The sequence below is a fragment of the Pinus tabuliformis genome, chromosome 7 (genome assembly GCF_031772625.1).
Source record: "Pinus tabuliformis cultivar Carrire ecotype Pingquan chromosome 7, CPIR1, whole genome shotgun sequence".
In the NCBI taxonomy this organism is placed as follows: domain Eukaryota; kingdom Viridiplantae; phylum Streptophyta; class Pinopsida; order Pinales; family Pinaceae; genus Pinus; species Pinus tabuliformis.
The window spans coordinates 635,509,203-635,521,654 of NC_142293.1; the positions used below are offsets into that span (position 1 = coordinate 635,509,203).

A 12,452-nucleotide genomic window follows, 5' to 3' on the forward strand; every position below is an offset into this window, starting at 1 on the left:
TATGTTGTTCATCAATTCTAGCATATTCTCTTTCCTCTTCTTTGACAGCCCTCAATAATTGTCCTTCACTTCCTTGACTGATTCTAACAATCTGTTTAACTTCTTCAAGCACAGTATCTTCATGCTTTTCTTTTTCCTCATCAGCATGTCTGACCTAGCAACTTCCAGTCTTCTTCAGTTCCAAAACTAACTCTTCAACTTAAAACATGTCTATCTCATTTTCATCGAATCCTGTAATCATAAGACAATTATCAGAATTAAAACTATAAGGCCTCATTACCTTTTCCTTCTCTGGCAACATCTCAGTATGTTGCTCTGAGTTTTCCTTCAATTCCTTTGTTAACACATCAGTATGTTGATTTAAACTCTCCTTCATATCATCTGTTTCAATGATATCTCTCTGCTCTGGTTCACAATAATGAACTCCTCCTTCTGTAATGTCAATTTGTTGAACTTTTATTACCATTCTCTTTTCCTTACGATTGTCTTTCACGACAATTTCTTTGTTTTCCTTTTTCAACAATTTATCCTGAGTATACATCCTCTGCTTTTCCAACTTTCTTCATTGAAAGTCTAATTTTCTATATAACTCAATAGTTTAAATAGGAGTAGAATTTGGAAATTTCACACAATTTTCCATACCTTCCTTTTTTATCGACCAATCATCAAATGTTCTTTCTCCCTTTGCTAAATATTTTGCATAGTCTTCTTCTTCCTTCAATTATGTGATTGTCTTTTCTTTGTCTTGAGACAAATCTGCCTCCCCTTCTTCTTCAATATACTTTGCCTTGATGTCTCTCTGTAAACCTTCTTCAAGAGCTATCCTTGCCCCATCATCTACATTAATATTCTCTTGCATTTTTTCTTCATCAATAACATTAATCAAATTCATTAGATTACCTCTCTTTGACAATATTCCTTCGTTCTTCATCAGAATAATACCCTGATCTTCCATCTCTATGACAACTTCAAATGACTTTCTTCTCTCATTAAGTAACTCATCCATCGACTCTTTCTGCTGTAACCAGTCAAATTATTCCTCTTCTAAGAAATTTTCTTTGTTACCTTTCACTTCAAGATCTTCATCCATTCTGAAGACATCTTCACAAAGTTGCTTTTCTCCTGCAATACCTACAATCATACACAAATTATCAGTTTTAAAAACATAAGACCTTGTGGTCTCACTTGATGCTTCAATCATCATATCTCCTTATTGTTCTGAATTATCACAATAATTCATAAGATCTTCCACAGATATCCAGTCTTCATCTTCACCCAAAACTTCACCCTGTTCTGCTTCACAAATGGAAACTTCCATTTCCAACTCAGCTTCTCTGAGTTTTTCCACCAGCCACTTCACTTGCCTCTATTGTAGCCTTCTCTTTAAGTTAGACCATTTCACTGCCTTTTTCCTCAAGATCCAACCTTGTCTTTGGTTTTCCTCTAGTAGCATCCTTAATACATTGAATTTTCCTTTTAACTCTACAATCTCCTTGTCACGCTCCTCTTGACTCAATCTCTTGCCATTTACCTTGGCATCCTCCTTCTTCACTTTTCATCTGTTGTGGTCTTCCTCAGAACCACTTTTATCTCTGTTATGACTATCAGTAGTCATCTTCTTCTCTATCTTCATGAGTTCCTCAGTCACTTACTATGAGCTGCATTAAAGCCTCTGCAACAGCAAGTCCTCCCTATTGCCACTTACCTCACCAAGCTCTCCTCTGTACCTGATCTCTTGTCAAGCACTTGGTTCTCTATTCTCTCGAACCTCTTTGAGCACTTCTCTCTACTCCTTCTAGGCTTCAACTCATCTATACCTTTTAAGAACACAACTGTCCTCTTGTATTTCAATCACAATGAAATACTAGGTTCTGACCACCTCTTCTTTCACTCAGAAATTCTTACCAGCTTTTTCATCCCTCAACAATTCTACCCACATCCTTTGTGGAATTGCCTTTATGATATTTCCATGAGCTGCAACAAAACCTCTGCAGTAACAAGTTCTGCTTGCTACATGATACCTCACTAAGCTTCTCTCCTATGAGCTTAGTCTTTTGGCATCTCTCTGGTTCTCTCTTCTGGAACCAATTAAGCACTCCTTGAACTAGGTTGCTGTAATCTTCTCACCTTATTATGCTGCTACCTTCAAGACCTCTACATGATCTTGTTCTACCATTCACCTGCACTTTGAATGGATTGTTCTCTGTTTCCTTTGCATCTGCAAATTCTGCTGCACTTTATCTCTGTGTGCCTACTTTTTTCAGATTTAAAATCTGATCTCCTCTTGCCTGCATACACACCTCAAAACATAACTCTATTCTAAGTTTTCTCAAATAATTCTTATACATAGAATTTCCTTTTTCTGCTCTGATACCAAAATGATGCCAGCCTAAGCCGCATATACTTAATGATGCAGCCTAAGCTGCAAATACCCATAGTATGCAAATAAAATTGCATGTCACAGTATGTCAATGTCATGTCCCAAGATGAACACCAATATCAATGGTGAAACCCTCTTAAACCAAAGTTTAAGTCTTTTAATTGAATAACTAAGCGGAAGCTATCAAACTTTAACATAAAACATTAATCCCACTTATTTCTATTACAATTCCCATATAATAGAAATATTTCATAATCCACACTTAAAATTTTACCTTTCTGCCATTCTTCAAACCTTTGCACATATGTCTATTCTCTCCTTAGCGCATTAAATCTCCGTTGTCAATCTCATTCCTCAATCCGACGGTTATCCTGTCACCCGATTTCCAACTAGCTTGACCTATCTCCACCATTGATCTGTCTCATTCGATCCAATGGCTATCGCTTCACCCGCTCACCAACTAGCTTAGCCGATCTCCACCATTGATTAATCTCGCTTGATCCAATGGGTATCGCGCAATCTCACGTAAATACTTGCATGACCGATATCAGGTCAAAAGCGCATGAAAAAAGTAGTTTTCCTTTTCCATTGTGCGCTACATGTCAACCCCTAAGGTTAATCACGTAAAATTTTAGAATGCCACTTCCCACCTTTAGGGCGCGCAAGAAACTGCTTACCACTTATGTACACTGCTCTGTCCTTCTGCATGTGGCTTTAATCTCCACCATTCATCTTCTTGACTTTATTTTGCGTGACTTAATATTAGCCGCCTATCGTACACAATCTCGTCCGTTGATCTGACCGATCCAACAGTTTCTGTACACTGTTACGTTCTTTTGTGTCGTAATGTGTAATAGCGCATTCGGCTTTCTGCCTGTGTATTTGTTCACGCCTTACGGTCTTCACTTGTTCTGATCTCGATCTCCGCTCTGTTACTCCATTTCTTCTCTGCACTTCTTCTCTGGTTTTGCACACTTGCTAACCTATTTCAAGCAGAATTACTTCTAATTCACACACGATTTATCATTCGGTTACTCAATCCACACTTCACATGAACTTAGAAATCAAGTTATCTGAATTAATAAACAAACATTTACACAGCAATTTCTTCCTCGGCCTGATCTTCTATATCTGTGGTCTTTCCTTTCCTGCCTGTAGGCTTACAATCAAACCGTATCTAATCTCTAACTGATTCATTGACTCACTAACTGACTACTGACTCTATGCCTTTTAGGTTTACATTTATAAAAAGGTTCCATTAACCAATTCTAGTCCAGATCCTTAATTTGTTTAACTAAATCCTAAATATCCTCTAAGTCCACTTTTGACTCCAGTAATCCCTAAGAATCCTCTCTAGTTCCACAAATCACGAAACCAATTCCTAATCTAAGACTTACAATTGATTTACAAGTCTTTCAATCCCCACTAATCTCTCATCATCACTCATGTTCTCCTACATTCGAGAGAATTTACAAATATCCTCACAATATCTAATTAATCCTATTCCAGTCACTCAAAACATTAATAATTACATACATAGGAATCCAACTTCCTTGAAAACACAAGCCCCCCTAAGTTAACTAGAATATAATGAAATTGTTGAGCTGAATGCTCCTGCATCACATAGGTGAGGGGGTAATGGTCCTCAATGGAAGGGAGGAGACAATCTTTTCACTCAATTCTCAGATACCACTTACTTCAATGAAGTTCTACTAGAAACAATGAATGTGATACACAAATTGGAGACTCAAGATGGGGTGGAGAGACAATCCCACTTACATTAAAAAACCTTGGAGGATATGTTGACTTTGGTTCCTGGTTCCTGACCCTAGACACAATAGGGGTAGTAAGAATAAATATCTGAACTTTGTAACCTTGCACTATAAAATGAAGGCATTTTTGGGTTTGGTCCTAAAATACAAGAAAATGGAGTGGCATAATGTCCTCACCACCATGGAGGACATAAAGAGGATGCTCAAGAATCAGTGATTATGCAAGGACGTGATTGATTTTTTCCTTGCTCATGTGGAGGAGCATATTTCATGTGAATCTGACAATGTGGATCCACCAGATCCACTAGATTTGAGTGTGAGGGTACCAACAACGATTTTTCCTTCAAATAATGGCTAATGTTCTTGTTGGTTTCCTTTGTGGTTCTATGTCCTCTTTGTTTTGGTTCCAGCTACTTAGAAAGGATTTCAACTTTATAGTATATTTATTTTTTAGTAGTTTATAGTGTATTTTGTGAATTTTGTAACCATGGTTGTATGGAAAAATGTAGAAAAATGTGGACTTGCTAGTGTGAGGAGTAATGGTTTGAGGAGGATTAATATCCTCTAGGTGCAATCTAGGAAATTATGTAGTCCTAATTTTTTGGCTGTACAAAGCAATAATATAAAAACAAAAATAAATATATAAATCAAAACCCCAAACATTCAAATGATTATTACAATTTAATTTAATCCGAAGCTTTTTAAATAAAATATAATTTAAAAATAAAATTTACTCTTTCTCTATTTCTTATTAAGAAAACACTTGTATTTTCTTGTACAAGCTAAGGCTTATCTATGATATTGTATTTTAAATTTCATAAATTTTGTTCATTCAACCTACACAAAATGAAACACATAAAAATCAAAGGTAATCTCTATTGTTAACACTAGCACAACCACATTAATAAATGCGGTTAATATATATTGATCGGTATATATAAAACACAAAATTATAAAACCCTAAAATTAATGATAAGTTTTCATAATTTAAGGTTTCTATATATGTATATTAATAACATTTGCTAATGTAGTTGTGCTAATATTATATAGAAAAATAATAATAGATGTATTGATATTAAAATAAATACATTGAATTATAAAGAACGATTATCAAATTCTTTAATTATTTGGTAACGAATAAAAAAATATAAAAAATTCAGACAGACAATTTGTATCTAAAAACCGGGCAGCCCTGTGTGAGATCCCGTAGGAATTGGAAGCACTGAAGGCCCCATGAGAATTTTTTGGGAAGAATCCTATCAGTGGAATTTGGCATGTCTGTTATTATAGAAAAAGCATAGATTTTTTTCAAGAATGACATTTCACATATAATAAAGTTTCATTCTCTCTCCTTTATAAGGTTATAATTCTCTTGTCAACTTCGTAATCTATATGATCTTTTAAAATTATTTATTTCGTGGGTAATGCCATTGATTTTTAATGCACATATTATTAAGATCTTTTAAATATCTTTATTTGATGGGTAATGTCATTGATTTTTTATGAAAATATTATCAAGATTTGGTTTGTGACGGCAATATGTCTATACTTAATCAACTTTAATGCCCATGAATTCAAATTCGGGTTTTATTTAGTTTTCGGTAGTCTCGTCTCCAATAATTTTTATAATGGGCTTTGTCTTGAGTTGGTTCAAGAAAAATGTATGTTTTCTCTTTGGTAATAATTTTATTTAGCGCTCATCCTCATATCGTTATTTATGTTTATGAATAAAAGTAGAAGAAATAATAGCTAAAGTTGATTAAAAGTAATCAATAACAAATTAGACGAATCTAAGTAGGAAAAACTGATTTTTACTATCTTTATGTGCAGAAGTCACGAATTGAGTGATAACTGCCCAATCGACAAAATGACAACATCTCAAAAGGGAAAGTGATAGCGTTAGAGTCAAGGCAGGACAACGGAAGACCAGGCAAACCAATGACTATTTTATAACAAAATTAGATCAAATATAGCGAAATCCTCAAGATCCCCTGATCTCGAGAATTCATTTTTATCTATTTACTTTCTAAATGTAATATGTAAGGCCGAAATGCAAAACTGGACAAAGTTCAGAATTTCACAGTTTGTAATTATTCTTTTTGACGTATAATACTGTTATTTTGGATGTTGTAACTTGGTTACTTATATTAATGAACAAAGATTGCATTTAACTCATATTTATATTCTGAGTATCTCTTAGCGGAGAGTTCTGGCGACTTTGGGCCCAGTCAATAGAAGATCTACTACTTCACATGTGTCATAATCTTTTATATTTCATTCTTGATTGCTTGGTAATGTTAAGTTAATATTACTTTTGATTATTGTAAGGATTGTTGTTTCAGTTTGATTTTGTTGTTCATTCGAGATTCAAATTAATTCGTGTGTTATATGTGAGTAATACTTTTGATTGAATTGGTTATTCTAGTTCTAGCTCAGGTCATCGTTCCTTTCAAGTAATGTTATCATAGATTTCAGAGATAGAATTAATTGCTTTATGCTTCTACAGCCATTTTCTATTCAGATAACGTTTGTTATTCATGTATCGTTGTTGTTCAATTCAGATTTTTTGTTCAATTCGGAGTTGCTGCTTAATTAGGATTTGTTGCTTAATTAGGATTTTTTGTTCAATTACCATTGTTGTCAATTCTTACAGTTCTATTTCATGAGTGAGCGAGTTAGTTTCAATTCTATTTAAGACTGTCCAGCGTGATTCTTTGCAAGTTGTATTCAAATCCATTTGCTTTCATGATAGGTTAAGTAGAATCGTGGAGTGTGTTATGAATTTCTTTTAGAATTGTTTGAATTGAGTTTGAAGAAGATAGTCATTAGAAATCACAACAATTTGTTATTAGTTAACCTCTAAATTCACTGCATACATAGTGTTGACACTCTTGAAATAAAAAGACTTGCCTCAGGTTGACAATTAATGTAGGAATTAAGATTGCCTATAAAAAGACATCTTAGTGCACCAACATTTTGGCACCATTGTCGGGGAGAGTGTTCCAAAGTGATTTCCTTTTTATCTTGTTACAAAAGAATTGGGTTTTAAAAACGGGAGGTAAGAACCTGCGTACCTAGCAAGTAAAGTGATTGCTTACCAGCCCACTTTTCAGCAAAAGCTTAGAGGTTAAATAGGAATTTGTTTTATGAATGACTCTGTTACAGGGAAAAGTGTCTATGCAGAACTGCTAATCCCACTAAGGTGTGATAGCTACCTTAGAAACAAAAAAAGTAAAACTACTTTCGTTTTCCTTTATGAAAGATAGATTAGAGAAGAATAAAGGAGACCAATCTCTGTCTTGCGCTTGGATCCTTGCTCGATTCCTCTCTCTTCTGATAGTCCTTTGCTACTTGTTTTCTGGTATACTCAGCTTCACAGAGTACCTGTAGAATCAAAGTAGCATAACACTATACAAGAACATGGATCTACTATCATAAATAATCTAGGATCAGATGTAAATTGACCATACAAATGCATAAAACATAAATGGCACAAGAGTATGGAGGAAAACTTGAATAGCTTTATTGATAATCAAGAAAGAGCCAAGAGAGTTACAACTAGTTGTTCTAACCCATCATCATCCTCTCAGCAAGTGAGCCCTTCTTCACCTCATGCAAAGCTTAGATCACCCAACACTATGATGTTGCCTCAAGAAACCAACAGCAATTCCTTACAAGATGTAAAATTCCAGCCTCTGGATCTCTGGGATGACGGATCCATATATAGATATCTGTAAGGGAGATGAGTCAGCTTGTGATTTGATTAGTGTCTTCCCTCTGATAGTTCTTGCTTCCACTTGGAGATTGATGATCTCTTACTCATCCTTGGTTGAATTCAGAGAGGCAAGTGTCACAGGAGAAGTTTCTGGAAGATTCTATGCTTCTCCACCTCGCGGATTGACACTGCCATTTGTCTCTTCTCGCCCATCACACCCTATAGAAGGGCTTTTTGAGATGTAACGCACCCACTGAGTGTACTTAGGTGAGATGCAACGCACTTTGCCTATGGAGCAGGTGAAATGATCCTGTTTTGACCAGTTCTGAGTAGTTTTTCATGGAGAAATTCTGGGAGAAGCTGTAATCAGTTGACCTTCTTCCTTTAGGGGTTGGAAAAACAATTTTAGGGACTTAGGAGCCCTTGGTTTATGGACATTTTATGCTTGGGGTTGCAATGCCCAAAAATGTCTATAACAGTTGCCCCCTAAAGCATGAGGTCGTTAATCTTTTTTGATGTTGGGTGAAATGCTTTATCATGAGGATCCAAAGTTATTTCAAGTTGGGAGGAGACCTGTAATAAGATACAATACAATACATTATCTTCATAATATTTTCATGATCTAGCTGAGGCGGGCATTCCCATGCTCAGCTTTATAAATTCATTTTCATGTACATAGGACAGACAATCATCTGAGTGTAGACTGATGATTCTGGAGGAGCCATCATCTCATAGATTGGATGATTATCTGTGCAGCAATGATGTACATTTGATGTCTTTATTGTCCTGAATATATATCGCAATCTGGATGGATGAAACTAGATTCGGGGTCTTCAATCTCCTTCGATCTTAACTCAAAGTACAAGTCGATCCATGTGAGGGATGTTCTGGAGTCGAACATGGAAAGACATCGCCTGATTACCAGCCAATGATGTAAGCTGTTAACAGGCGCGAGAGGAATCACCGATAATGATAATGATCCTAAAGCTACTACAGTACAATTCACGTGATATGAATAAGGGACTTGGCGTCGAACACCATGCAAAATATTTCGGTCGAAGGCCATTGATGTAAACCTGTCGCCAGAAGTGAGAAACTTGCCATTGAGGCATGCAAGCTTCAAAGTACTGAAAGGGGTGTCCCTAGATCGACTTCTTGGATAATGAGCTGATTTCGACAAGAAGCGATCTGTCATAGGAGGGCCTTAATAAATCCCACATCAATGACACGGAACAGAGCAAATGATTTTAATGGAGGTGAAAACGATCTGGTGATATAAGGTTCAGGGTGGCGGTCATGAAAGAATGGAGCGTAAATGTATTGCAGCGGGTGATACACAGGTGAATTCTCTGAGTGACTTCTCTTGAACATATCGGCAACACTGACATGATGGATTGGTAGCATTAACCCCAAATGTGTATGGTGTGATGTGACCATGGTGATGTGACCGGCGAATGAAACAACCCAACCCGACTTGGATGCAGAGTGAAAGTGTCATGTTCAAGAGCGACTTGCTACCAACAAAGTTTCTTCAAGTTTTCTTCCCAATTTTTCCCCAGTCATTGCTCAGTACCTCTTTATTTTTGTCAAGCTTGAGGAGGATAACATATGTTTGTTCTATAATTTTCCCTTCGGGCAAACCCATCGCTATGTTTTAACGAGCCTAGCGATAGTGAAACTCGTTCTTGTCTGCTTAGACAAGTTTGTCGCTATTAGGTTTTAACGAGTTTAACGACAAAGATAACTCTGTCCTTTTCAATTTTAGAGAGTCTGAAAAGGGACGTAAAGAAAACTCCAAAAATCCTTTTTCGTCATCTAATCCCTTAAGTCCGAAAAATTATAAAACAATACAGAAGGGATGAATTTTCGATACTTTTAACGAGCCGAATAAAACAAGCGCTCGATCTTTTTGTGTAATAATCCCTCAGGTCCAAAAAGATTAAAATCTAACAGAGGGATAGCACTTCCGGTCCCTTTAACGAGCTGGAGAGGCCAATGGCTCAGCAGTCTTTTCATATTTTACGAGTCAGTTGAAAAGAGCTTAAAGGAGACTCGTCTTTGAGGAATGAGTGATAAAATTGGGTAGCAGCTGATTCCAAGTAAGGTTTGGAATTTTCCAATCACGGCAGTGTTACAAGGATGGCTAATAGGATCACTCTTCGCAGTTGTTCCTCAAAAGGGGTAAACAATCAAATGGAGGTGAATGATCGGCCAATACAGAGTGGAGGTGATGATGAGAACACGACCAAGGCTTAAAAGGCTAAAGTACTACATTCACGATGGTTATTTACCGAGAATTGGTTCATTTTTTATTGAGCTTAAACACTGGGGGAAACATTTGCTCATTGCTTATGTTTATTTTTTAACGAGCATGAAGTCCACGTTAAAACTGCTCGATTAATCCAGTCGTATAATAAGAATGTCTCATATATGAAAACGGCAATTTTTCAAATCTTTGCCCCACATCCTTTCTTTATGCAAGTTAGGAAACGACCAATCCTACGAGTTTAAAGGGTTAGAGGACCTACAAATTTTAAAAAATAAATGGTCTCTCTTCGCTTGCACGCCAAAAGGTTTACATGCCCCCAAGTATAAAATAGAGTTTCAAGGTCACCTTTTATTCTAGCGAGAAGATATTCATTTTATCAGGAAAGGTCTACCTCTTTCAAGTTACCAAAGATTGTTTTATCTGTACCGCAAACAAAACACTTCTTCGACGATGCCTACCAAAATAGACAAAGGCGAGTGGTGCAGACGCCTCCACCCACATAAATTTGACAAGGGAATCTTATTCCAGTCCAACCCCCTTTTCCAATCACGGACGGGAGTGTCAGACTAGTCATATATCCCTCGCGGAAACCTATCCTATACCTGAAGTTTTCTCGTCGAAGCAGACCAGGGTGCATGCCCCCTGAGTTTCAGTCATGTCCCCCGAATCACTCGCGCTCATCAGGTGGACGGACTGGGGATTGAGACATTCCTTGAGTGAAAAGACCATTTAGGGATGGTATATGACTATTTGCTATGCGTGAACCAGGGAATGAAAGTTGGTCTACGACCTTGACCACTCTTCCTTCGTGCGGAAAACACATTACTCTAAAGAGTGATGAGACAATGGCTCCCATGCAATAAATATAGTCTCGTCCAAGGAGTAGATTATAATCCAGGGGTCCTTGGAATACCATTATGTTCATGTGAACGGTTTTCCCTCTCAATGTTATGGGCACATTGGGAACGATCCCTAATGGTCGACTGGTTCCTTTGTCAAAGCCTGTTAGATTTCTCATCTCAGGCAAAAGCGACGGTGAACCAAGCGCTTTCCAAGCAGTCGAGGAAAGGATACTCACAGAAGCCCCTTCATCTATGATGGTACCGGCCATAACCATTCTATATACTTGAGCAATGATTCAGAATGGTACACTAGCCAGTAAACGGGGTCTGCCTAGCTAATTCCAGTCGAAGGAAACAACTAGGTTGCTTGGAGGTGGGACTGAATAGACGGCGAGGTATGACTCTGACGAACTTCCTTCCTGCGATAAAAGAATGGGTAAATTTCCCCCATGTTCATCGGAGTCTGTGCTTACGAAAAGAATTTGGACGGTGTCATCCCTGTTCTCTTCGGTGACTGTATCATCTGAAGATGGAACCTCTGAAGGCAAGATCGGGTCAACTACCACCTCGACCTTTTGACTTTCGTCTGGTATGGGTTCAGATGGTTTATCTTCAATGATAGACGCTTCGGTTGACCACCTGGGCGGGTCAGCCAGATTTTCAACTAGTGACGAACTCGGCAAGAGTTTCTTATATCCAGGAGGAAGTCGTAATGGTGAAACTAGACGATCGTCCAAAACTCTTTTAGCCTCGTCTAAGAAGGGACAATGGTGGACGGCGTGATTGCCTTCACACAGTTTACAAGGAAATTTGCACTTTCCTTTTTGTCCAAGGACTTCACTTTCACTAGTCGACGGTGTGCTTTCAACATGATCATCAGAGGTTGACGACACCGGGTTGTGCAAACGAGGAGACCAGTCCCTTAAGATACGAGGGATGCAGGGACAATCTCTATGATAATGGTCTCCTTTGCAAATGACACATGGCGATTTAGGCCTGGTCAGTGCAATGTGCGGATTTTCGCTAGACGACGCTTGGTTGCCCCTTTTCGCCTTTGGCTCCTTCTTCTTCTTCTCTTTCTTCTTCTTTTCCTTCTTCTTCTCAAGTACTTGATTTTTGGCTTTACCAGCCTCATCAAGCGAAGAGGAAGGAGGAGAGGAAGAATTGGACAAAGTAGAGGGTTGGGAGGTAACTCTAGAATTGTCTAGTTGCTGACTCGATTGTTTAGGAATTGCGGTGTTCTGAACGACGGAGGTTGAGAAAATCCATATGGGCAAACCAATCGTCAATCCTGGAAGTGACAATGTGGTCATGTGGAGTGCACCAACATCTCCCCAAGAGGAGAAGGGACTAGGATTTCCTCCAAGGGGAACTCCTTGGTTGGTGGACTCCATTCTCTCAACTTAAGACCAACGTAGGAAAGGGTGATTATTCCGTTTAAAATAAATTTTAGACGCTTTGACACAACTTGTTT

General features: G+C 37.7%; 1 protein-coding gene across 1 annotated transcript in view; it reads left to right on the forward strand.

The window, feature by feature from the left end:
* Positions 1 to 6,266, forward strand: part of LOC149249047 (uncharacterized) — a 35,222-nt gene extending 28,956 nt beyond the window's left edge. Inside the window, exon 2 of the mRNA XM_089456159.1 lies at positions 5,983 to 6,266. The gene's annotated coding sequence lies outside the window, so the exon portion shown is untranslated. The remainder of the gene's footprint in view (positions 1 to 5,982) is intronic.
* The last annotated feature ends 6,186 nt before the right edge of the window (positions 6,267 to 12,452 follow it).